Raw genomic sequence first — 26052 nt, forward strand, 5'->3', positions numbered from 1 at the left:
GTCCAAACGTTGGCAAGTACCCTGAGTCTTTCCATTCCCTCATTCACATTGTGTGTTCCAAGTTTTCAGTTTTTATGCGAAGCATACTACTTTAGCTACCACTTCAGCCCTTCACCGTGGTTATGCGCCTCCAAATCACGTGATGCATGACGTCACACCACGTGACACGATGACGTCACGACAGTAGATAAACGGGGGCCCACCTCGCGCCGTCGCTGTGGTTGTGCGCCTCCAAATCACGTGACACGATGATGCCACACCACGTGACACGATGACGTCACGGCAGTGGAGAAACGGGGGCCCACCTCGCGCCGTCGCTGTGGTTGTGCGCCTCCAAATCACGTGATACATGACGTCACACCACGTGACACGATGACGTCACGACAGTGGAGAAACGGGGGCCTACCTCGCGCCGTCGCTGTGGTTGTGCGCCTCCAAATCACGTGATACATGACGTCACACCACGTGACACGATGACGTCACGACAGTGGAGAAACGGGGGCCCACCTCGCGCCGTCGCTGTGGTTGTGCGCCTCCAAATTACGCGACACGATGATGCTTCGCATTCTCCAGGCTTAACCAAGTTAAGCCTCAGCCATTTTTTTTTATTGCATGGCAGAAGCTACCAATGTGATTGATGTGAAATGAAAGCTATAATGAAGATAGGACAGGAGCAAAAAGTCCTTAGTGCTTTTAAATCTTCGCTGATGTTACTGGTGGTTGCGAAACAAAACTGGGCCCCATAGAATAAACTGTTGACGGCATCCAGCATAGTTTTTTCAGCACATGTAAACTTTACAACTACTAATTTTACTATAAGGTGCAATAGAGTATGCGGGTGGAATGCGATGTTCACCAGCAAAGGTGTTCATATATCTTTCTTGTTGTTCCAGCGGGCGGAGCAAGAAGCCGTAAGTTCCTCCAGACCTTTCAAAATTGACGGCGGAATGAGGTCCCGGTTCATGACGTAAACAGTGTTCAAAAGATATCAGTCTGCATTTCATTAAGGTGTGATCATTCGTGAGCTATGCAAGGAAAGTAATTTTTAAAAGCCAATCAAAATTCACAGTTCTTGGCTCCTCCTGCAGCAGAATCCAAAGGATGAAAAAGTGGAAGACCTTTACTATCTTTATTAATAGCTAGTTAACTGAAACGTTCCCCCGATCAAAAGCAATTTGGTGCATAATAATGTGTTTGCCTTGACCACAGGCGTATTTTATGAATTTGAGTTCGATACCAGCATTTATGATACACTCAAGCGTATATAACTGCACACAATTTTAACCCTACAAAAATTTTCATTTATGCACTGATTTTTGAATGGACGGGACGAAAATCCGCAATTTCTTTAAATGTATACCTATTTTTTAACTGGTCGAGGAATTGCGGTCGCGCGCATGAACTACCGCACTGAAGATTGTACGCTGCGATAATTTTTCATGTGAATTTCAATTCCAGTTAAAGCAATTTCTGAAAGCGCGTGAATAGTTATCCTCGCTCCTTGTAGCGAGATTTTGAGGAAACGTGGAAGTATGATCCATCCTGTTAACTTGAAGTTTTTTATCCACCATTGTCATTTATAATTTGCTTCTTGTTTCAGCTGGCGGGTTGGGAAGCCGGATATCTTTCGAGAAAAGTAATGGTCTCGGCGTGCTGTAACACTAAGGGGGAAGGTGTTTTTACAATAAACTATAAGACGGAGAGGAAAAGCCCAAGATAATTTAAAACTAACTGTGTGTTTCACACAGACCGACAATATATTACGAGCTCATGAGATGATTTTTCAGGCCAGATGAAAGCCGTATTAACTCACGCAAGGATCGCGCTGGCTTAAGGGAAACAAGTCGGCAAAGAGGAACTGCGTTATAAGAATGAATAATTTTCTTTTTGCACGGAACGTTCTGCCGTGAGCTACAAAAAGACCTTGACAACTGCATGTGATGCACGGTACGACCATGGTGACGACACGTCCTTTCGGTCATAGTGCACTTTCAGTGCACTATGACCGAAAGTGCACCCTAGAGGTGCACTTCAGTGCACACGGCTGCGCTCGGGTGGATGCCAATGAGTAATTACTCCCTTATTACAAATCTACACCACCTTGGGGGATTCCCCTAAACATTTGACCAACACTGTTCCCACTTCGAGTTATTGATCAATTCGCTCTCGCCCTACCATAAGCTTGCCGTCCCGGTTAGCTCAATAGGTAGAGCGACTGCTCTGGTGAAGCGGTGGTCCCGGGTTCGAACCCCGGACCAGGACGAATTTTTCTTCAACTACGAAGTTTCTGAGAAAGCTGTATAGCTTTCCTTCGTAGCCGTATGGCTGCGCTCGGGTGGATGCCAATGAGTAATTACTCCCTTATTACAAATCTACACCACCTTGGGGGATTCCCCTAAACATTTGACCAACACTGTTCCCACTTCGAGTTATTGATCAATTCGCTCTCGCCCTACCATAAGCTTGCCGTCCCGGTTAGCTCAATAGGTAGAGCGACTGCTCTGGTGAAGCGGTGGTCCCGGGTTCGAACCCCGGACCAGGACGAATTTTTCTTCAACTACGAAGTTTCTGAGAAAGCTGTATAGCTTTCCTTTGTAGCCGTATGGCTGCGCTCGGGTGGATGCCAATGAGTGATTACTCCCTTATTACATCTACGGATAGTGCACTGAAAGTTCCCTATTCGTAGAAGCGCTTGCCGGGTCTGCGCCAGTTCGACACAAAGTACCGGTTCTCGCATAGAGAACGTATAATCTGGGATGCATTTTTAACGACAAAACTGAGCAAAAAATGCAGATTTCGTGTACGGGTCCCGTAAAATTAAAACACAAAACATGCGCTCCCTTACCGCAGTGTATATCGTAATTTATTCCTGTTTTTGTAGCTTTTGAAAGTTTTTTTTATGATCTTTCAAAAAATTCTTGCTTATGAATTTGTGAATGAAGAAGCGGTTTCCAGCGCAAATAATTTTTCTCTACACAGTAGGTATTCGGAATGTTAGTGAAATCTAAATATCAGTTCAGGACAAATTTTACACTGTACTCTACATAGGCGGGAACTCTCTTTAACCCTTTAGTATTTCTTTTTGTTGATTATGCTTCCAGCGGACGGAGGCAAAAGTCGTAAGAGTCTTCGAATTTTTTACTCATATTTTGAACTCGCAGTTAAATGAAGCCAGTGCGCATGTAGTAATGAAAAATAGTATGTTTATTACTGCTATGAATTATTTTGATCCAAATCTTCTTGTCACATTACATAACTACACATGAATAAAACCTTTGTTAAGAACCAATAAATATTTATTGTAATAGTTTCTGCTATTAAATGAAGGCACAGAAAATCGTGCTTTGGAAACTTCACTGATCTTGTTGTATTGATTGGTGATCAGCGATACGCTCGGTGGAGAAAACTGTTCGCATCATGCGTAGTTCTTTTGTTCCAGACATATTTTGTGACGGGAATTCAAACTGCGATGATGCTACTTTGGTCACTTACGGCAAATGTACTCAACTTCCTGTCTTCTTTTTTTTTTTCAGCGGGCATGACGAAAGCCCGTAAGTGGCTCCGAATCTTTCACCGCTAGTTTGTAACCTGAACGAGGAATGAATTTTGCGGGCCTGCACTTAACTGTATTGGAGAAAATTTATAACAACAATTATTTTCACTTAAATGCTGTGTGAATCCACTTTTACCCTCACCCACTGGAGGCTGCAGACCTCCTCTCCTCTGCCATCCACTGCCTGTCGGAAACACTTTCTCCCGGCCTCCCTCTGAGCAGCAGCAGAGCAATTTGAGGAGAGGTTCACGCGTCTTCTCATTCGCGGTCCTCCTTTCTCCTCTCGTCTTCGATGACCTCACGTGCAGCGCATGCCATTGGCAGAGCCCGGAATAAGACTCCGAAGCGAGCGTGTTGTTCCGGAGCCAAAGGACAGCCACAGCTGTCCAAGTGACATCAGCCTGATCTTTCGTTTGTCTGCTTGCCTGCTGCCTGCGCTTCGCGAGGGAGGCCAGCATTTTGGAAGATCCCTATAAACAGTTTTGGTTGTTGAATATAACATGGTGTTCTGCTCTTTACAGCCATAGCTGCAGTCAGAACTAGCAGTGCGGTCTGGGCCCTGAGCGGTACGCTCACAAACTGGCGCCCAACGTGGGGCTCGAGCTCGCGACCATGGCGGCCTCTACCGTGGTCAGGGCCCAGACTAGTCTGCTAGCTCCGACCCCAGCTGTGACCGCGAGGAACAACGCAGTAGCGATCAGATAGTACTGTATATTGCGATCTCCGAAATTGATGACCTCCCTTGGCAGCATGCAGGCAGAATGCCGCGGCTACAAGCACATGAAGATGCTGACGTCACTTGGACAGCTGTGGCTGTCGCTCGTTTCTCTAACCACGCGCTCACTCCTGCGTCTTACTACAGAGTCCAGACTGTACCAACTGAGTGTGTTGTTGCCAAACTGACACGTGGCCATCGAGGATGAGAGGGCAAAAGGAGGACTGCCGATGAGATGACGCGAACTTCTCTCCACTTTTTACGCTGTCACTCCAATTCTCACACTCGAAATCCACAGTGAGAAATTGAAGGTTGATTATACAATAGCTTCATCAACTACCAAACATATTCATTCCTTTCCATTTCTTTCAGCTGACGGGGCAAAAAGCCGTAAGTTCATGCAAATTTCACCCTATTTGCAGTAAACAAGCAGGAATTTAGCCGTAAACCAGCAGGAATAGTAATGAAATATATACGACTTGAATATAAATATGCGTCACTTACTCTACAGTATGCAAGTGAAACACCATAGTTAGTAAACTAATATACTGTCTGATAGTACTGACGACAGTCCGGCGCGACATACGTGGGCGCGAATTTTTGTTGACCTACACTGAGTAATTCTGCTTTTTTTTTGTTGTAGCGGGTGGAACGAAAAGCCGTAAGTGCTCCTGAGTCTTGTGCCGCCGCGGTGGCTCAGCGGTTATGGTGCTCGGCTGCTGACCCAAAAGACGCGGGTTCGATCCCGGCCGCGGCGGCTAGAATTTCTTTGGAGGAGAAATTCCAGAGGCCCGTGTACTGTGCGATGTCAGTGCACGTTAAAGAACCCCAGGTGGTCGAAATTTCCGGAGCCCTCCACTACGGCGTCTCTCATAGCCTTAGTCGCTTTGGGACGTTAAACCCCATAAACCAACCAACCATCCTGAGTCTTGTAATAATACTTCTTTACTTCACAGAAGCAACCAATTAATGCAAATTATGTGCGAAAAAATCTACGCTATTTTTTTCATATAAATGTGAATTCCAATAAGGAAGCCATAATTTACCGAAGTATATGCAAGCAAATGTCCTTTCTTGAGTCTCAATGAATATTCGTTCGAGCTCTTGTAACGGAAGAATTAGATCTCAAGTGCTTTTACCCCAAGTGATCACACGTGGTCGCAATTTCCAGAGCCCTTCACTACAGAGTCCCTCGTAGCCTGAGTCGGTTTGGTAGGTTAAACCCCCATAAGCCATCAACCTCGATCAGAGCTTAATTTGGGCCTAATATTGTCGCCAGACGTACCGAAAACTCAGCAAAGCAAAACCATGAGCCTACCAGGCTAAACACATGCTTTCGCACGTCTACTATATTTAGCTACGTTAAAGTCCTACCACTTTTTTACATTAAAGTGCGAGTAAGGGGTAGGTTGTTATAACTAAAGATAGGATCAGGAAGCAAACAGCTTTGTAAAAACCCAATAGACCTTTTTGCTTCATGAGGGAGCGGAGATGCAAACTGTCCTTTTAAATATTCACTTTAATTTTTGTATTGGTCAATAAAAACGTGTCCTTAATGTTAACATTCCACTGCGTACAAAGACCTCTAGAAAATTTTGCATATACGAACTCAGCAGGAGCAATTCTAATCCACCCTAGCGCGTATAAGCGGAATGTATTGTTGACTACCAAACGCTTTCCTATATCTTTGTTCTCTTTCTAGCTGGCGGGGCAAAAAGCCGTAAGTGCCTACAGATATTGCACTGATATTTCTGAATGCTGGTGTAAAGAGATCCGTTCGCACGGTGTGAGCTGTGAATACGAAAATGAAAAACTACAGTTCATTTTTCGTACCAATTTGAATTTCATTCACCCGTAATTATTGTCGGGTATTCGAGAAAATTAGTTCTAACACTCAATGAATGATTGTAATAATGGAGCAAATTACTCATTGGCATCCATCCAATCGCAGCCATGCGGCTACAAAGCAAAGCTATTCCGCTTTAATGAGTAATTTGCAGCTTTAGTACAAATTTACCCCATATTTGGGGTTGTCCCTAAACATTTAACCATCATTGAATGATTATCATTCTTGATGTAGCGGAAGCCGCCGGGGCAAAAAGTCTTAAGTCCCTTCAAATCTTGCTTTATTTTTAGTGAATAGGGAGCGAAACCGGGCCCCATAGAATAAACAATCGATGGCTTCGAAGATTTTTGTTTCAGCCTGAATGAAATTTGCATATATAAATTTAGATATATTGCACCACACTTTATCTGAGTGGAATGCAATGTTCACCAGCAAAGGTGTTCATATGTCTTGTTTTTTGTTCCAGCGGGCGGGGCAAAAAGCCGTAAGTTCCTGGAGATCATGAACTCGCATTTCAATACTGGTGGCGGAGTGAGATACCTGCGCATGAAGTAAACAGTGTTCAAAAGAAATACGTCCGGCGTCATTCATCGTGAACTACGTGAGGAAAATAATTTTTACAAGCCAAATGAACAAAATTTCTGACAAATTTGCAGCGGAAGCCAAAGAACGAAAAATTGGATCGTATTAAAAGGGTTGCGTTATTTTTGGCTCGCTGTTTAATTCAAACGTTCCCCCAAACAGACAACCCGATTCATTCCGACGAATTTGTCTGGGCCATAAGCACATTCTATAAATTGGATTTCAGTACTAGCAGGTATAATACACCCTAGCGTATATAAGTGCACGCTGTTTTTATCCTACAAAACTGCAAATTTTGTATCGGTTTATGTTTCTTTGGGCGGCGCAAAAAGCCGTAATTTCTTCCAAATGCATCCTATTTCTGAAATGCTTGAGGAATGCCACCCGCGGACAGAAATTACCGCAGTGAAAATTACACGCAGCGGTAATTTTCAGTGTATATTTCAATCTCAGTTACCGTGAATGAGAGTCGGTTCTTGAAATCCCATGAGTAATTGTCCTCGCACCTTGTTGCGAGATTCTGAGGAGCAAAAAAGTTCTAAGACAAAACGTTTTGATGATACCTCTTACCTTCTTTCCAAGTAAGGTATGTGCGCACGAAGTAACCGGTATTCAGAAAATACGCTCCTAAGGTTTTTTTTTTCATAGAAGTTGCAGTTTTGAACGATTTAAATGTAACGGAGCTATGACAGGAAGATGCCAATGAACACTTATTAATTGTGATTCTTGTTGTAGCTGTATCCGTCGGAGCAAAAAGTCGTATTTTGAAATTTTCGCTAATAATATTAGCTGATTGGTTAATGGTAAACGGCCACTCAGAGGAAACAATTCACGATGTTCAAGGTAGTTAAGTGTGGGCCATAAAAAATGCTGTGATAATTTCGATACGTGGAACTGTTATCTATCCTGTTGACTTTAGGTCTCGTTAGCCGCCAAAAGCATTTATAATTTGCTTCTTTTTAAGCTGACGGGTTAGCAAGCCATGAGATAGTCCGAATGAAGAGAAATAGTTGAAGCCTGCTATAGGAAAGGAGACGGTGTCCTTGTAGTAAACTATATGACAGAGAGGAAAAAACTAGGGATGATTTACCTGTGATTTGTGAATTTTACCTGTCAGACACGCATAATGTATTACTTACTAAGAGAATTTTTCAGTCTAAATGAATACTATATGAACTCATATAAGGACCGTACTGGTTTAAACACCGCTCCCTCCAACTAGGCCGCCGGCAATTCGGAAAAACAAAAGTCGGCAAAGAGCAATTTCGTTTTACGTTTAATTTTCGCGGTGAGCTACGAGGCGTTGACAGCTGCATGTGACAAATTGCACGACCATGGTGACGACATGTGGTTTCGGTCATACTCTGTGTAGAATCTTTATCGAGCGAAGCCTTCGGCATTACGCTGCAACGCCTTCCCACCGCTCGTCATTTAATCCGCACTTTCAGTGCACTATCTCTAACAAGGGCTCACCGGTCTGTGCGAATTCTCCACAAAGTGCGGGTTCTCACACCAACACGGGACTCATAGTCCTGGGTGCACTATTATCGGGAAAACTGACCGAGAAATGCAGATTTTGTGCGAGGGTCCTGTTAAGTTTAAAAAAATTATTTATGCGCGAACTTGCTGTAGTGTATACGAAAATATATTCCTTCGTCTTGCAGCTTGAAAATAAGTACAAAGAGTATCCAGGCCTTTCTGCAAATTCTTGCGTTTTGTTTGTGAGTGAAAGAGTGGTTTACAGAGCAAATAATTTGTTGCAGGCACAATAGCTAGTGTGAACGCTAGTGAAGTTTACAAATATCATTTCAAGACGAGGAATTTTGCACTCTAGTGCATCTAAGCCGGCACTCTTAATTGATCACTTTAATATTCCTTTCTCTTGCTTATGCTTCCAGCGGGCGGATCAAAAAGTCGTAAGTGCCTTCGAAGTTTTTACTCATATTTTTGAACTGGTACATGAAATCAGTGCGCCAGTAGTAATCACTTATATAAATATGCCTTTTGCATTACATAATTACAAGTGAGTAAAAACTTTGTTAAGAGTCAGTCAATATCCATTATAGTTGTTTTTGCTTTTAAGGGACCTTGCAGAAGATCTGACTATGTAAACTTCCCTGATATTGTTGTATCGATTGGTTATCGGAAACGCGCTTCCTAAAGAAAACCATCTGTTTCATGCTTACTTTATTTCCAATAAGAATTTCTGTAACAGGAATTCAAACTGAGAAACTATGATACACCTTTGATCACTTCCGGCAAAGGTATTCAACTTCCTGCCTTCTCGTTTCAGCGGGCTTGACGAAAACCCGTAAGTGGCTCCGTATCCAGCGCGGATAATTTGTGAGCTGTTGAGGAAGGAATTTTGCGGGCCTGGACCCCCTCTTGAATAACACATAGCGGGCTAGTTGGTTCATCACAACGCAGAACAGCGCAAGCTACGCAGGGCCAAGAAAGTAGACGAGACACACACAGCGCTGACTTGCAACTGGCGGTTTATTTTTTAGACTCTTCGGTAAATATACACCAGCATCTTGAAAATAAGAAAAGCAACCGAGTCTGATAAACACTCATCGGCACCAGAAATCACCCAGGAGAACTCAGATCATCCAGCTACCGATAAGAACCGCAATTCTTTATCTAAAAGGGCTATGGAGGGGGTGCTGACACAACTCTCTTTAAGATGCGCGATTTTTACGGTTTCAGTGATTTCTCGCGTGGTTTTGTCTTCGCACCTGTGCAACACGCTCGTGTTGCCCAGCTCAGGTGCGCATTTACAATCTCAGCAGGGAATGCCCAGATGGCCTGAGATTCGTTGCGTCACATTGTATTCGTGCTCGGACAATCTCTTTTGGCCTACGTATGCATTGTCGCAAGAAAAGGGGATAGAATACACGACGCCCTGAGCACAGGAAACCAACCGATCGCGATAATTTATGGTGCATCATGTGTGCTCACGACCCATTTGATTAACGCGCTTTCAGAGGCTTGACATGCGATCCGGAGCTGAAAATAAAACATCTATTCCTGCTTTTTTTCCCATCTTTCTTAAGTTGTGTGAAATCCCGTGTGCCTGCAATCTTATCCTTGTCTCTTATTCTTTTTTCTTCTTTGGCTCTCCACAAGGCCTCAGCCACTGAGGATAAGAGGATCAGCGGGTAACCAGCATGTAGTAATCGGCGCGTCTGGCCTAAAAAGCTATCTTCCAGTTTGTGGTTGCAGGATCTTTTAAATGCGTTGTTAAAGCATGAATTGATGAGGCTTAAGCTAGTTAAGCGCAGCATCATCAATTCATGCTCGGTCAGTTACCATACGGTCAGGTACCAGACCAGTCTCTCAGCTCCGACCCCAGCTGTGGTCGCGAAGAACAACAAACAAAGAATTTGCCAGCAGGCAAAGCTTATCTTGCCATCTCCCAAATTTCTGGCATCCCTCGGCAGCGCGCAAGCAGCAGGCAAGGAGACAAACACAAGATGTGGCTGTGCCCACTTGGGCAAGTGTGGCTGTAGCTTTCCTATAGAACCATGGGCTCTCTCCTGCGTCTCACCGCGGGTCCAGACAATACTACGTGCGCTACACGCGTGGCCATGGGAAACGGGAGAGGGAAAGAAAAAGTAGATTCGCACAATTAGAAACAGGTTTAGAAAATATTATGCAGTGTGTTAGCAAAAGTCCTTGTTAAGAGCCAATGAACTGTCGTAATATTTTTCTTTTTTTTTGCAGCTGAAGCAGTAGGAGCAAAAAGCCGTAAGCACCTTTGAATTCTCGATGTTTTTGTGTATTCAGTATTTATGTGAGGTTTTCAAATGCTTCTTTAAGAAAAGCAATCAAAGTTCACGTTTGATAAGTCAAGTACGTAGATAGTTTTATCCACCGCTGAAAAATTCAGGGAGGGCGCTTTGTTGACGTAAAGTGCGGCGAGGCGAAAGCCTTTTGCGCGGTGTTGCTGCTTGTGTCACTGATGTGTGGTTAAGATGTTAATTAAGTACACAGTTGTTTGTGAATCTTAAATGCTGGAGACACTGGAGGGCGTTTGGGAGGCATCCGTCTGGTCGGACGCCTTTCTGCAAACACTCTCCAGCGTCCTAGGCAAGAACAACTACATATGCGTTGGCAAGAAGGAGCGTAGCCATTAGCACGCTCGGCTGCGTAACGGGAGGATGGTGGTTCGAATCCCATCGTGCACAAAGATTTTTTTTCTGCTCTGACTAGAAAAGCGTGACAGCTCTGCTGACAACCTTCTGTCGACAACGATGAGGCATTCAAGGCTTTCGTCTTAATTTTCATTTTTGCCGCTTCCAGAGGATGGCATAAAAAGCCGTAAGCGCATAGTAATTTCTCTGTTTGCAATCTACAATGGCAAAGTCTCAAATTCTTTTACATGAAAATATCGGGCAGTAAAATGTAAGGCAGGACCCACGACCTCCGAATTTCGCGTCCGGTGCTCTGCAGGACGTTCCCACGTGGCACACGCGGTAGTACAGGACGTACTACGTCCGCCGCTAGGGACGAAGGTGACGCTGGTGAACACCCTCAAGCTTTGATTACACTACACATAAATGCCCCCGAAAGCAGAAGATTGGACAGCCGTCGCCGCAGCTCAGTTGTGAGAGCACAAGACGCGAAATTCGGATCTGGTAGATTCAAATCCCACCGTCGGCATGTGGTTGTTTTTTCTTCTGCTCTCTGATCAATTATCTTAAATGACTACACTGTAGTCCTCAATTATAAACATCAAAATTGAAAAAAGCATTTCCTGTGCTATTTGGTTTCAGTGACTGTTGGCTTCCGTCCAACAGGGTAAATATCATCGGTGTTACAATGTAGACAGATGAACTAAGCGAAAAATGCAGTTGTGTATGGGCCTCGTAAAAATAAAAAAAAAAACAATGTGCGCCATTTCACGAGTAGTACAATGTTTTATTCCTTCTGATAGCTGGGGAATGAATAAACAATCACTTCATATCTTTCGAGAAGTAACTCTATCTTTGTGAATGATAAGGAGTTCCTCCAAGGTAAATGATTTGCACTGATTGATTTGTACTCCAATGTAAAGGATTTGCTGTATGGAAAGTTTGAACGGCAGTGAAATGTATAAATATAGATTCAAAATGTGGAATTGCGCACTCTAGTATATTTAAGGAGGAACTCGCAAACCCATGTAACATTTCATTGTCTTGTTTGTGCTTCCAGCGGGTGGAGCAAAAAGTCGTAAGTGCCTTCGAAATTTTGTTGCGAAAGCAACACTACGCTAGTCGCCGAGCCATTTCGCGGAGCTGACGAAAGGCCATACTGCGCATGCGCGAGGAGCAGTGACGTCCCACGGCGCACAGCTGGCGCGCCGCCGCCATAGCTAGCGGCGCATAGCTAGCGTGCCGGGGCCGCCGCCGCTGCCGCGCGCTCTCCATCGCCTCTCTCTCTCTCCTCGTTACTTTGGCAGTCCTCCAGGTTTAACCGGAGCTGCACCACTGCCAATTTTTTACAAATATTTTCGAACTGTTTGATGAATGTAACCTGTGCGCATGTAATAATCTATTTTCGAAGGCGAACCATAGCTATAAGTTGTTTTCATCTGTCTGCTTTGGAATGGCATAATCATGAGTGATTGAAACCATTTGCTTCGGAGTAGATCAACTTTCCTGGTCGTCACTTTCGAATGTGAGGGAACTGTGGAATATTTATTATATTTATTTTTTTATTTATGAAGTACTGCAGACATGTTATATGTCCGGAAAATACATCAAAGAATATTAATGATCACTGCATCAGAGAAAACAAACAATTCGGCAAATTACCACAACACGACCTGTACAATCATACGGGATAATAGTACAAATGCATACTACAATAGGACTTCTTACTATAAATTTAATAAAGGTGGCTTAAAAGCTGGAAATTGTTGGGTGAGCTGTTTCATTGGAAAGTTTTTCTTAGAAAAAATTATAACTGATATGTAATTAAGTTTCCATTTAAAGATACTTTTAAGAACGTATTTATGGGAATGGTCTGGCCCCGTCCTAAGCGTACCAAAGTCTTATAAATTTTTAACTGCACTAGTACCATGTAGTTAAAACTGCCATAAAAAAACTAAATAGGTGCGTTTTTGACAATAAATAGCAGAAAATACAAGCGTCCCTAGGTGGATCTGTGGATACAGTTACTACTATAGGGCAATCTTACGATATGCGAAAAATTTGTTCATAAACAACTTCGCTTTGAAAATGCGATTGTCTAGTAACTCTCGATTTGATGCAATTAATAGTATTCAATATTGTTTGTTTCAGCTAAAGAAAATACAGACAACCGTGCTTTGGAAACTTCAGTGATATTGTTGAATTCATTGGCGACTGGAAACCCACCCACTGCAGTAAAGCATCTGCTTCGTCCGTAGTTGTTTAGTGTCAACACAAAGTAATAATTAAATGCGAAATAGGACTTAGATGTTATAATGCATCCTTGGTCATTACCTGGAAAAGTATTCACTTTTTACCTTCTCGTTCCAGCGACCGTGCCAAAAACCCGTAAGTGGCTCCGAATCTTGCACCGATATATCTGAACTGGAGGGGGAATGAGGCATGTAGGCTTGGAGTAAACTGTATTAGAGAAACGACTGTTTCTTATTTAATGAAATATGTTGAGATGACCTCATGCTGTGTGCGAGCAAAAACTTTTGTTTAGAGACTATGAATGTTAGTAATCCTTGCGTTTTGTTGCAGCTGAAGCGGAAGGCGCAAAATATCGTAAGTGCCTTCAAATTAGCCATGTCTTCTCCCAAAAATCGTCCGTTTTAGTTCATGAACAATAATCTGTGGAATGCGAAACCTGCGAATTACTATAGTCTTACTAATGGTGTTCGGCACAGCGGAAGAAGCATCTAGCGTGTTTAACTCATTGAGCGTTTGCTAATGGGAGCGGTGTGTAGCCAGCTAATCTTAACGCTATGCTAATTGTATGTGGCGTTTGACATCCTGTTGGTACGCATGTGGCATGAAATGCGTGATAACGGTAAGCAGTCAGACTGATTTCAACCTCCTGTAGTTATTTAAGGTCATTCGCGTACTTAGTGCGTGGCCCATTTTGCAGTTTCGCCACCATCGGGTTCCGATGGAGGCGAAACTCTAGAGGCCCGTGTACTGTGCGATGTCAGTGCACCTGAAAGAACCCCAGGTGGTCGAAATTTCCGTAGCCCTTCACTACGGCGTCCCTCATAGCCTGAGTCGCTTTGGGACGTTAAACCCCCATAAACCAAACCAAACCAAACTACCACCTAAATATGGCCGCTTCTTTCGGGATTTCCTTCATGCACCAGGCGCCGTATTCTATTGGCTGTCCATTTGTTCATTGTTCTTTTCGCGTCCAGTCGGTCCACTGTCAGTGATCACTCATATATACACACGGCTTTCAAGCGTCTGTGAGAATCGACCTGGTCATTGGGTGGATGGTGGCCGGATCTCATCATTGGCTGAAACTGGATGCAATGTGCAGCCAGTGGTGAGGTGCATCGCAGCGCTCTGTCAACAGGAACCGACCGGACCTGACCACTGGCTGTTATTGGCTGCGACATAGAGCCAATGGTGAGCTCCGGTCGCCATCCACCCAATGTGTGAATCGCATGCCCCAGACGCTTTGAAATTCGCGGGTATATCTGAGTGACCCCTGACAGAGGACCAAATGGGAGCGAAATGGACAACGGACAAATGAACAGCTTATGGAATACAGTCCTGGAACCAATTAGCCACTGCGCAATCGCGGCTGGTGCCTTGAATGTAATAGCACCTGCTCTCACGACATACCGACACCCCAGCATGTCTCCCCCATCAAATGACTCCCACAAGCACAAAATTTTACGTACCAAAGACTATGGAGATTTCAGCCAAGGGTTATTTGAAGCTCGCTCCATCTCACACCATAAAACTAATTTGTGTGACACTTAGATGTGTCTATACGTAACTATTCGCACTTTCGGCGCACATGTGCTGAATCCGAGTGGAGTTAGCAGAAAACTTAGTGGTGCCATAGAAACACAAAGTTCTTACGTACAATGGGGATGACTTTTTACCTGCAGCAAAGATTCCTAGTAAGTGTTTACGACTTCTTCGTTCCCTTTACTGTAAGGTGTTTTGGTTAACGAAACATATCACCATATCTTTGACAGCATTTCTTCAGACATCCAAAACTACGTCGGTGACTTTTCTGTCAAAATCAGGTGTCATACGCATTTAGAAATCAAGGTCGACGCTTTTCTTACTAATCCTCTTTCAAAGAGAATTAAGGTGGCACAAACATGTTTTGCACCACCATCCTGACACTCTCTTAGAAAACGCAGCAGGGGAAGCGTTTCGTAGTGTTGAGTTTCACGCAACCGCTAACTTGAAGGCCGTAGAGCGCACCGAAATGCCCGTGAAGAAGTGGAATAAATTTGGCGCGAAGTGCAAAAGTGTAGGCAGTGTAGTTCCTAAAAAAAAAACTAAAAATCAGCCATCAGTAGATAACTAACATGTTTGCGGTGGGCTTGTAACTTGTGGTCTTTCGTTGGCTATAGAGGCCGCTCAATTCGCTCGCTGGGCCGGCCCCGCTAACTGAAATGCTACCGTGATATATTGAGCGCATATGTGTGTGACGGTATTGGAAACTTTGTTTTAAAGCAAGAGCTAGGCAAATTTTATTCCTTCTGGTGTGCGAATGTGAGTTTTCAGCTATGTAAACTGGTGACTTTTTCGAAATAATGTTTCTTACTGTTTAGGATGGATAAGGAGGTTGCGTTAGTTTTCCTTGCCTAACATATCTCCGGTTAGGATCACAGCAAAGAGTTTGACGTGCATGTAAAATATTCTTTGAGCGTCCAGATACTCCTCACTTACTTTTTTTTTCGTCACGTAACATCGGCCTTATGATCCCTATCCATCTCAGTTATTTTTTACTACTGTAACTAAGTGCCCTTTGAGTCTGTAGTACGATTTTGTGTCCTCTTCATTGCGCTCTATTCTCACGCATACGGTCCCATCGGACGGTCGACTTTCTTCTTAATCCTATAATATCTCCCCAGAGAACAACACTTCTGTCCCGCATTCTCCACTTCCTCCGCTGCGCACATTACAGCAGACGTTGTGATGCGTCACTGTTTGAGTGCTCTCGGTTTACGCAACACACGCGTTTCAATGTGCGTTGATACCCAAACTTTCCAAAGCGTGTCAACACAACGGAGCCCACTATTTACTCCTCAAGATCCTGCTTTACGGTTCTTGAGCAGTGAGCGTCGCTACAATGAGAACCTTTGGAAAATGTATTACATTTCAGCCCTTATAGGCCGCCTTAAGGCTGCCTATAAGACTAAATGCTTCTAGGCTAAATGCCGAATGGAAATCACATAAGTATTTTTGTTCGACGAATCATACAGCATTTCATTACCATATTCACCCCTGGGTTATCGAAGGGTTAGGTGCACTGGATAGCTGCTACTAAGCCTTTGAAGGCGCGTTGGCATATCTGAAGGCTCCTAAGCCTTCAAAACCTCAGTAGCCTGACTAGAACATAGGCCAACGATTAAAGATACTGTTTGCATTGCACTCATTGCCAACTGTGCGTGCGGGAGGAAATATTATAAATGCTTATGCTCTTTCGTTCAACAGAGCGCGCTCTTGTGCAAGTCGGTTCTACGTACATCATGCGGTTGTCCTCTTTCCTTATTGCCGATGTTTGGTTTGAACAGTGCCTTTCTTAATGATTCACTATTTCGTTCCCCCCCCCCCCCCCCCCTCCAGAACTCGAAGACGTCGGAAAAGCCATCGCAAGTCGTCGTGCTCCCAGCGATGAACAAACGGCCCAGGTTATTGATTGTAAGGACACAGCAAATATTTTCAGCGCGACAATACGGTTTATGGGCCAAGCTACGCGCTATATCTCGGTCTAATTAACGAAACTGCTCAGTGTTCACAAGGCTAGACAGGGGTGTTTGGCTCACGCTAATCCATTGGCCAATCAGCATAGCCTACAGGAGGGGCAGCCAATTTTGCGATCGGCCAGTCATAAATTGGCGTCAACAAAAGATTGTGTGCACTATTTTTAGCTCAGGCAATTAGGCCTGTGACCCCAGAGCGCAGCAAATATCTGGTCTTAGTAGAACCTGTACTAGAAAATTCTTGCTAATACCTAATTTCCCTCAACTTCCCCTGACGTTTATACATTATGATCCTTAGTCTCCTAAACTTGTGTCTAGCGAAGCTTTCTTCCTCGTATTCTAACAAATGACAACGCAGCTGTTGAAACTACGCGTTTTTCGGTTGGGCGTTGGTTGTGGTGGCGTAGCAGACAACGCGAACATCCTCCACTCGTGCCTCGCGCCACCTTCGCTATCATCTAGGGGGGGGGGGGGGGGGGGGGGGGGGGGGGTGTTGACACTTGAACAGTGCTTGAAGGGAGAACTGAGGAAAGTGTGATAAAGTACGGTTACAATTCTCGCTGGGCGTTGCATCATTACAGCGCAGCTGTATAAAATGAACAGTAAGATTACGATATCTGGTAATCGCAATCGTAGCGCACCGGCGGCCCCATCAAGATCGTGCTATGAAAGATGACTTGGAAGATGCTTCGACAAAGTCCAGCATTGAAAGCCGCCTAAATACTGCAGTTAGAATAGATAATACCTAAAAACCGCATTTTTTTTTTTCATTTTGGCGCTGAAACCACCTAAAACCTCCAAGATAGCCTCACGATAAAATTTTATTACCGAACATAGCAATCGTGCTGTGTTTTAATTTGAAACGAGGCTGCGCAGGCTAGACTTTCATAGACAATTTTTATTAAGATAGTCTCATTCAATTTTTAGTCGCAAGCTAGTTTTATGATGGTTTAAGTCATATAAAAAAACGGTACTTGAAGGTCAAGGAATCGATATAAAAAACGATATGATTATTGTTGACGTTGGAATAAAAAATGAAGGTAGAATACCAAAGTCTGAATCCATGAGGGACGCAGTAGTGAAGGGCTCCTTAAATTTCTTCCACCCGGGGCTCTTTAACGTGCACTAACATCGCACTGTACACAGGCCTCTAGAAATTCGCCTCCACTGAATTTCGACCGCCACCGCCGGGATCGAACCCGCGTCTTTCGGGTCAGCAGCCGAGCACCATAACCACTGAACCACCTTGGCGGCCTTGTCCAAGCTGAAATCTTGGTTTAAACAGAATAAAAGCGCACCAAACAAACCCCCTGTAATTCTGGTAGGCCTCGCCTTTATTTTTTTGTTAATAACTTCGGTGAAAGTATTACTGTTATTGATCTTAAAACGGAAGAAAACCACACTGAGCAATGGTCGTCCAGGGTTCTACCAAGCTCGGGTGGGGGATTATTCCGATCTGTTGCCGCAGGATAGTATACGAGAATTGCGGTAGAGACACCAAGAGCGACACGATTCTTATCCAAGTGTATAGAGCAAGGTATACCAGCACTAAACAAATATGCTTTCTGGTGCGTGCTTTATATTCCATTTTCAGGAGATGCCGCAACAGGAAATGGTCCGTTCAGCGTTATCAATGTGATTGAAATACAAGAAAAATTGACTCGAACATTTCCAGCGCCGCTGCGTTCATTGCTGCCTTGTGCTATTCATTCAACATATGAGTAAAACCTAAACAAACGTAGGCAGTTGTAAGCGCGAAAACAGGAATTGTTTGCCCAATAAGCATTTCGTCATTACCTGCACATTAGTGCTGAGAAATCCATATCCATCATGAATGTATCCTGAGCATGGCGACCAGGGACGAACGCCCCTGTGAATAACGGAAGGAAGAAAGGTTGGCTGTTTCTTGACATAGGTTTACGGGTTGATTTATTCTGTCCCATCTGCTTACATTACCTTTGATTGTAACGCCATCCGCTGATCTCTTCCAGTTTGTGTCCCAAACGGGGTTATGGGTACCATATGGCACTTCGCTTTCCATTTGCAGTGCCGCGAATAGCTCCCCTCCCAAAGTCTCCAGCACGAACGCCAATGTACTCAGCGACTCGATTTTCACAGAGCTCACCACAAAAAGGCAATTCTCCAAGTAAGAAAAAGCTTCTCTATTTTCTTATCATCCTCATTCCTGAGACCGGGAGGCGCGTCATGTGCAGATCATTTTGAAGCGACAGCTTCATTAGGCCATGCAAAGCCAAGGTCGCCGTGCTTTCAGCTCTGACCTTGAAGCGAGCCAGAGGTCAAACCATGAAGAGCTTATGGTGTTACTATGGTGTGCTACCCCATTACCCCATAGTACCCAATCTTTCTTATCAAAATTGAAGTGCATAAGTTAAATCAACCTAAGCGTTTATGGTTCCCGCTATTGATATTACTTTGTGGTTGGCATTCTTGTGATTGCTGACGGATCAGCGTATGTCTACCGTTATTGTTTATCTCCTAAAGCGTGCTATTGATGCCAGTGTTCTTGTGTTATGTGCCAGTGTTGCTTCTATATGCCTGAACAGAGCGAGCTTGTACAAAGCATTTTTATTTCTTATTTGTTCTTTTCTTCTCGGTGTTAACCTGCTCAAGCAGGCGAATGACACCACTTTTATCATTATCATGTCTTGTCGCGCTTTTTTTTTTCTTCACAATGTGTGCTCACTCCTGCCAAAGGCCTTCTGTGAAGGCTGGCAGTACCTCTGAAATAAAAACAAGGTCAAAGGAGGTTGGTCGTGTGATATGTGACGTCATCGTATGCGTGACACGACGTGATCCACGTTACTGATGACGTCATAATTTGCGAATATAAGAAGAAGCGCCTAGCGCCCTAGGCCATATGCAGCGCGATGAAAGACTACGAACAACCCGTCGTAGCAGCCCGTCGAGCTGCGAAGTTACGACGACAGTATTAAGTATGCTGAATAAAGAGATTTACCAAGGTTAACATGTGAAGCTATTTTTTATGCCCCGGTGTATGTAGCCTGTGCCTCGGATGACACAAAGGCGAGATAGTGATTCTTGTGCTACCAGGTGTCGCTCGCTAATTCTTTCTGTACCATTGTGCGCAGCGCCACCCGGTACTTTGTAAAACGAAATACGTGTGATACAGCGTGCATTTCTAAAACATTTTGAAATAGACGTCACGCGCGGTCTTTGTTTCAAGTATTCGGCTCATATGGATTGCTTTCGAGCCCTGACAAAAAGCGCGTAACGTAGCTTCTCGCACTCTGCAGAATCTGACCTATGAATGGCTTCCCGTGTTCCCAGCGACTTGTTCTGACGTGCGCAGGAAATCAGTGCGTTGCATGTGCCAAACATTCGAAATTGCGGCGATATTTTTATACTCTGCGCCATGACACATGCGATGGTATCGGCGGGAACTAGAAGCATTTGTACAGATTTTCTGGGCTCGGTTCAGCTGTGTGGCTCGCGTCTCGTTAAACAGTGAAGCTTAATGCCCCTGTTCGTCTTTTCACCGTCCTTCTCTTGACTATGTAAACACGACCATAATGTCCAAACAATGATGCGCATCGCCATGAACACGTGACTTTGATGCGAAAGCATTTCTTGGCTCATCAGTGGCGTTCGTCCGATAAGACAGATCAATAGCCATTACAACACTAGCCACATAACAATCCATACATTGGCTCACTAATTACTGCTTAAAAAAAAAGAATGAATAAAACTAGAAGAAATAGAAAAAGATAGTAAAATACAAACTAAAAATAAGACAAACTCATAGCAAAAATAAAAACAATACAAGATGAAAACAAGAGCAATACTAAAGAAACAAATGAAGGGAGAAAAAGAGCACAGGGAAAGGCTTTGGCATTTCCGCTCTTAAGCAGACTTAAGCGCAATCCTCTCATTTTTTTATCATTTTAAGGCGAAAGCCTTTAATGGCTCATGCTCGCGGTGTCCGTCCGTGCGCTGGAATCGTGCCAACTGTGGCCTCTCCTCCGCGCAGCGGCGCAACCTTCTCCCCTCCTTAGCAGCCGGTGTGCCGGTGGGGGAGCGCTGCTCTGCATAGCAACCGTGACGTCACACAGAAGCGGTAGAACGAGTGCGCGCGCGTCGGCGGTGGCAGCTGCACCGCCGCTTCTTCGCCAGACGTCTCGTTGCAGTCGAGTGAGCGAGACGCATGGCTCCGAAGCGGCCCAGTGACCAGAGATTCCGCGCCAAGCGGTTCGGAGAAGCGGCAGTGGGTTGACCACAAGGCTTTCGCCAAGCACACTTTTGAATTTCCAAAGTGTCTTCGGTAATTTTTTTCTTTTATTTAGCTCTTTGGGTGCTTAATACGCGCTTAACTACGGTCCCTCTCTTGAATTTGCGTGTACCAGTGGGCCCGTAAAATCGCAGTTGCATCCGTCACCAGTTCCCGGAAGACGGTGCTGGCTGGAGCAGCAGCGTTTGCCCTCGCTGGTGCTACGTTCGTCTTCACCCTCTGGCGAACCATCCACACTGCCAAGGTGAACTACGAGTGCACAACAGCCAAGTGTCGAGAGGTGAGGACGCTCGTGATACGGCGCACGTTCTTGATGCTGCACCTATTTAAGGAATAAAGCGAATTTTGGGAGCTTAACTTCGAGGTTTAAAGGGGCGCTAAGGACACCGTTACCTTGGTGTTCATCAGTTGATTAATACGCTGTGGTGACAATGAGGCAACCATTGCTGAAAAGGCAGCTTTCCAAAAAGTTCTCGCAAGGTAAGAGCGTTCACGTCACTGGTTTTCTTCTTTGTCGCTGACATGTGTATCTAAATTTAACCACTTCGCCATCTACTTAGACTCGGTAGTCGATTGATTGATTGATTGATTGATTGATTCATTGATTGATTGAAAACTTAATTTAAACAATGGCATTTATCGGAGCCTTGTGTGGTCCGCCTATTCCGGCAGCCCATTCGCCTGCATCGAAGCGTTGGCCCTGAGAACCAGTCCTCGTTGCTGGCCGGCAGTCGAAGTGCAATTTTTGTCACTGACGTTAACAATTTCTGTTCAGTAGCAGGAAGAAATATGTTGTATTTTTAATTCTTTCGATGTCGAGCAAATGTGTCAAGAGCATGCCCAACATTCTGGGACAAAAATTTTGAAAATTCGAAAAAGTGTAAGACATTGTTATGGAAAAATTGGAAAACTCCATGACATTGTTATGGAAATATCGAAGGTAATGGTCCAATCTTCTGATATGTAGCACAATCTTTCTTCCATCGATTACATCGAACTGTTAAAACTGCCTTAGTAAATCGATGGGAAACGCTTTTGACGAGAGCAAAAACTTGAATAGAAAAAAAATACAAGACTGCCCTCGGGTGACCTGCGGATATATTGAATGTTATAGTGAAATCTTGCATTATACGAAAAAATTGCGTTCATAAACAGATTGCCGATCAAAAAAAATTGCGTGGACACTTTGGCAACTAAAGTGTTGAGAGGAAAAAGCCGAAGAGGCCATGCCGTGGCGACTTCCGGTGGATGTGACGTCATATCGTTCCCGTGGCTATATCGATACCCAAATTATACATCTCTCGGGCATCTTAGTGTTAATTAAGCTTAATTACACAAATCCGACTTTTTTCCGACCACTCTGACAATTTTCACTATGTCGTGACAACTTCCGGTGGAAGTGACGTCACACCGTTGCCGTGGCTATATCGACGTCCGCGCCATTTCGAAGCGATTTCGGCATTTTTGCCTATAATTAACTAATTAACCTATAGTCTCCAAACTTAGCTTCTGGGTTCACTTTTTCCTCCTCTTTCTGAAGCAACTATTGGTTTTCTTCTATCCTTTTAGTTTTCGAGTTAAACCGTGTGACACGCTTTGTTAACGGACGACAGTATGAGCCATTAAAGGCTTTCGCCTTAAATGCATTTGTCCAGAACTGTTGGGTATGATTGCATGTGCGCCTGCAGGCTAGCCGGCTGGTCTCCAGCTACGCAGACCACACGGTGGACCCCTGCGACGACTTCTACTCCCACGTGTGCGGCCACTGGCTTCGCGAAAAGCACGGTCCCTCCACATTCATGCGGGACGCCGCCGGCATGTTCCTGGAGAAGCGACACGAGCTTCTCTCGGCTGGCACCGAATCAAACGAGCCCAACATCCAAGTGCTTGAGACGGCGCGAGCGTACTACGTGACCTGCCTGAAGACCTTCGAAGCCCCGGTAGACATCAAGAAGGCAGTGCGAGAAGTGGTGGCTGTGAGTATACGACCTGCGTGACAATGAGCGATGCGTGTAAGAAAGAAATCGGTGTAAGATTTTTGGAGAGAAAGGTGTAACGCTAAAGAGACCGGAAGCGGGCGGAGTGGGTGAGGGAACAAACGCGTTTTAATGACATCCTAGTCGAAATCACGAGAAATAAATGGGCTTGGGCGGGGCATGTAATGGGAAGGCAAGATAATCGCTAGTCCTTACGGGTAACGGAGTTGATTACAAGAGAAGGCAAGTGTAGTAGACGGCGGCAGAAAGTTAGGTGCATGGGCGGAGGATATTGAGAAGTTTGCGGGGATACGGTGGCCGCAGCTGGCAAAGGACAGGGTTAATTGAAGAGACATGGGAGAAGCCTTTGCCCTGCAGATGGCCGTAGTCTGGGTGATGATGATGATGATTTTGTTTTCCTTTTCTCTTGCCATACCGTAATACTTGACAAAAGCACAAGTCCGTCTTTCTTGGTTGTGACTTTTAATTTCAACGCATCCTGCTGTAAGATATTATGATGTTAAGATATTGTAAGATATTATACATTGATTAAAATGGTGTAGTCTCCGAAAACAGTAAAATCTTGCTATTAAAGTTTACTTCGCGGTCACACCGAGTTTTTAAGAATGCCATAGAAAACCAAAGGGTGGCGTTTTCGACGACAAATAGCAGAAAACTGCCAGCGTACCGCGGAAAGATTTGTGAATATATCTATTGTTATGCTAGAACCTTACGGTACACCCACAAAAAATTGCGTTCGTAAACAATTTCCCAGTGAAAAACTGCGCTTTTCCGGAGTTTCTTGGTGTGATCGGACGTGGGGAACTAAATGTGAACGTAGGCAACCAAAAAGGGGCTTGCTTAAAAAAGTTCAGTGTTCTTCCGTTGTACGTACACCGTGCTCAATAAACATACAAAACTGGGGAAGGCATGGGACAACAAAGGGGACCTCGCTAGATCAGTGCGCCAACATAGTTGCGCCTGTGTCAAACGCTTGGTACCATAATCTCAATTAAAAAAGTCTAAACAGGGACTATCTTTTACTAAAAGTCTGTTGCGTATTCAAATCATATGCTATTCACGTACGTCCGTGCAGGAGCTGGATATACCGCTCCGGCAGTGGCTGGTGCAAAACACTTGGGAGGAACTGTTCGCGTACAGCTTCAACTTGTCGTACCTCAACCACTTCCACAACTTCTTCAAGATTAACCGCTACACGACGGCGTCTGAGGGAACGCACTTCGTCATCAAGAGGGCCTGGAGCTTTCACATGAGCATGGGTAAAGATGATCCGACTAACGAGACGACCCGGTACCTTCGACGAGTCCTCTCCAGCATCGGCGATCACGGCCCTGGTGACGAAGTCATTTCCGAAGTCGTGAAACACGATGAGGCGTGGAAAAACCGTCAGGGTATAAAGGGAGCGCCTCTTGCACCAAAGAAGATCGGAGATCTTTCCTGCGGGCCATTCACAGCAGCCCTTTGGACGAAGCATTTCATGGAGCACGGTGGCAGCGCTGAGACAATGGTGAAGGCACCAGATTTCGGCAAGGTCTGCGCAGATCTGGAGGTTGCACTCGTGAATTCGACGCCGGTTGCGAGATCCATGCACCTGGTAGCTGTCCTGGCGGCCCATGTCCTTTCGTCCGACTTCAAGCTCATTGGGTCACGAACCAACGACACGCTCCGCTCTACCTGCTTGAAATCTGGCATGTCGGTCTTCAAGGAAATGTGGCTGCGTGCGATGTCTATGATGTTTGCCATCAAAAGACCCGTCATAGATAGGTTCAAGAGCTACACCGATTTCGAGACCAGGCTGCTCCCTATCATCGCTTCCCGGTCCTGGATGGACCCCGAGGACATGACAACATCCAAGCGCAAGATTGCCAATTTCACCGTCGTCCTGTTTCCGAGCAGCGTGATGACAGTGCCCGAGCTTCAGTGCAACCGCTTCGGACAAGGCCGTCTTCTCGTGTCAAATAGTTTCATCGAAAACTATGTCGACATTTACAAGCTCGAAACACCCCCGTCCTGCCTCCTCAGTTCATCCAAGTCACTCGTGCTCAAGCACAGCAAGGATTTGATGGGCACAGCAATTTCGGTCATCCATAACAAAAAGATCATAGTGCTTCCACAGTTCTTGGGCACGGAACCGATATACTACACATCAGTCGAGGAGGACTTTATCAACATCGCTACCGTGACCACTCTGGTGCTGAGAAGATTTGCCCGCCTTGCCAACGACCGACAAGAAAGCGTCCCTGGCCAACACACCACCTCATCGTCTTCTTGGAGAGAGAAATCCGCCACTGGGTACGCGGACCTTGCCCACTGCCTCGCCGACCGATACAAAATCCCCGGTAGCCCGCTCACTGAGGAGCAGTTTGACGACGCGTTCTCCGTGATAGACGCCATAGAGGCCGCCAGAAACATAAAGATCGAGTATGATTCGGATGCCGTCAAGAAAGATCCGCGACGCTCAACGGCCACAAACGCGCTGTTCTTCAAAAGGGCCTGCTTGCCTCTCTGTGGTTCCGTGAACGCGACGCCGGGCCCCAACGACTTGAGTCACTCCGCTGCGCATGCGGGCTGCAACTTCGGTGTTGCCAAGATGCCCGAATTCCACCAGGCCTTCGCGTGCAGAGGTCGCAATAGAATGTTGCCCCTCAGGGACTGTTTTAGGTGAATGCCGTCCTGGACATTTTCCAGCAAGTCTTATCATTTCACCTTCGTGACTTGCTGCTTATTCTGTATCTTTGTCATTTACTTAGAATCCTGATACGATTATTACAGTTACAGTACTAAGACCACAGGCAATCTGTTCACAAGAGGGTCATGAAAAAATTGTGCTCATTGACTTATTGTTTCCTGTACACTAACCAGTAACGTTGCTTTAGGAATTCAGTAGCTTCTTTCATAATTATTATAACTTTTATTGATACTGCACGGAATTTCATACGTTTGCATAACGCGTTTTCGCGAGCTCTGCGAACTTTGCTTTAGACCATGGGCGGACATTGTACAGAATTTTCGATCAAAATGGACTCGTCCTCTGCTCGTCGAGGAACCTTTGCTCAGGTCCTCAAGATAAACTGTCGCGCTACGATTGGCGAGGCTTTCGATAAAATATACGACGCAGTCATTTATGGCGTATCCTATTACCGTTGGGATCTAAAAGAGCGAGGTCGCTATTAATTGAGCATGTTAAGAAATTC

This window comes from Amblyomma mixtum, chromosome 9, assembly GCF_055824585.1.
Source record: "Amblyomma mixtum isolate Tamu chromosome 9, ASM5582458v1, whole genome shotgun sequence".
NCBI lineage: Eukaryota > Metazoa > Arthropoda > Arachnida > Ixodida > Ixodidae > Amblyomma > Amblyomma mixtum.